Raw genomic sequence first — 1,865 nt, 5'->3', positions numbered from 1 at the left:
TGGAAATTTACAATCAAATACTAACAGTGGTCATATCTGGGCGGACAGATTATGATTTTATTTTTTCTTCCATCTTTTTCCATGTTTTACCAGAGACCATGCTTTCTTTAGATACTTAGAAAAAATAAAAATAAAAAGCACTTCCTTTTCCTTCTACATTACCGACTCTTGTATTTCCCCGCCCTCCCAAATGCATTCTTCTGAAAGTTTCTGCACTTATAAATTATTCTGGTGACCACTAAAGCTGTATCCACGCAAAAGCTGAACTGGAGATCTGAGACAATGACCCAGGCGGCCAAATACCTACCCCTGACAACTACTTTTCCAGGACAACTGTGCCCCCATAAGGCAATGCTTGGGTAGGTTTCCCCAGTCCAAAGCTGAACAGGAAACGAACTTCGAGCATACATATAGTATGCACAGTAGTTAAATCATTCAGTAAAGATGTTCTGGTGTGTTCAAGGAGGTAGGTGGTACATGGAGCTAGCAAGACCAAGGCCATGAGCTCCACATCCCACGGACACTCTGGTCTGTTACTCTTCTCTAGCCAGGGACTGGTCTTGCACATGAGCAGTTAGCCACAGGGGAACAAAACAAGAAAATGCAGGTGTATTAAGTCAAATCCCTAACCACCAGCAAAAAGCCCAAATTGTAAAACCTAGCAGTGACTGCGTGCACAAGCTGATCTCGAGTCCAGGCCCCGCTACTTGGCTCCACCTGACTGCTGTCGGGCATGAGAGAACAGGCGTCCAGGGTTGACTGATAGAACTTTTTAAAAATGACCTATAAATTGGGACTTGGGGGGTGAAATCTCTTGATTTAAATAAGTGGGAGGCTAATATAATTTTTCTTAAGTGCTAAACAAATCCCTTTCTGAAGGTCAAATTCATCCTGTGGGCTGCTGGGATGCAATCTCCACTCTAATATGCCTTTAAGGGTTTCAAGGAGGTCCCTGGGTGGCGCAGTGGTTTGTGGTTTGCGCTCGGTTACTAACTGAAAGGTTGGCGGTTCCAACCCCCTCAGTGGCGCTGCAGCGATCTGCTTCTGTAAAAGATCACAGTCAAGAAAATCCTATGCATGGTCTATCTTTGGCTATGTATAGTTTCACCAAAAAAAAAAAAAGGTCCTCCGAGGTCGAGAAGGGAGCATGTTGACATATCGTGGCGTTGTTAACCAATGTCATAAAACAGTATGTATACTGACTGTTTAATGAGAAACTGTTCTGTAAACCTTCATCTAAAGTATAATAAAAAGAAAAAAAGAAAATCCTGTGCAGCCGCTCTACTCTGTAACAGAATCGCGATAAGTCAGAGTCGGATGTGATGGCAATGGGTTTGGTTTTTGGTTTAATGGCTTCAAAGTCCTTGCTAACCTGACTTACCTCTCCAAGCACCCACTCACCCACAATGCCCTCGGACCCAGGAGAGCTATCTACACACTTCCAGAGCTACATCTGCAGGCCACCTCCTGCCACCTGGAACGGTGATCCCCAGTGTTAATGGCCTCCTTCCTAGCCTTCCCAAAATGGTGCCTTCCCTAGAAATGGGCCTCTGCTGCCCCCTGCAGGAGGGATCACTCCTAACCTGCCCGGAGCACTTGATCTTGCCTGCCTCAGTCAGGGGTCACCAGAAACCAGTACCAGTTGTCCCTGAGTTGATCCTAACTCATGGCGACTCCTTGTGTGTCAAAGTAGAACTGTGCTCCATAGGGTTTTCAGTGGCTGATTTTTTGGAAGCAGATCACCAGGATTTTCTTCCGAGGTGCCTCTGGGTGGACTCGAACTGCCAAACTATCGGTTAGCAAGCTAGCGTGTTAACTGTTTGTGCCACCCAGGGGCTCCACGTACTGTTTTCTAATTACTCCCC

At 45.9% G+C, this 1,865-nt stretch overlaps 1 protein-coding gene across 1 annotated transcript in view; it reads right to left on the bottom strand.

Moving 5' to 3' along the window:
* Positions 1–1,865, bottom strand: part of CTCFL (CCCTC-binding factor like) — a 42,360-nt gene that overhangs the window by 38,305 nt on the left and 2,190 nt on the right. The gene's annotated exons all lie outside the window — the stretch shown is intronic.

Source organism: Trichechus manatus, unplaced genomic scaffold (genome assembly GCF_000243295.1).
Source record: "Trichechus manatus latirostris isolate Lorelei unplaced genomic scaffold, TriManLat1.0 scaffold00008, whole genome shotgun sequence".
NCBI classification, from domain to species: Eukaryota; Metazoa; Chordata; class Mammalia; order Sirenia; family Trichechidae; genus Trichechus; species Trichechus manatus.
This window is presented reverse-complemented; position numbering and strand designations above follow the sequence as displayed.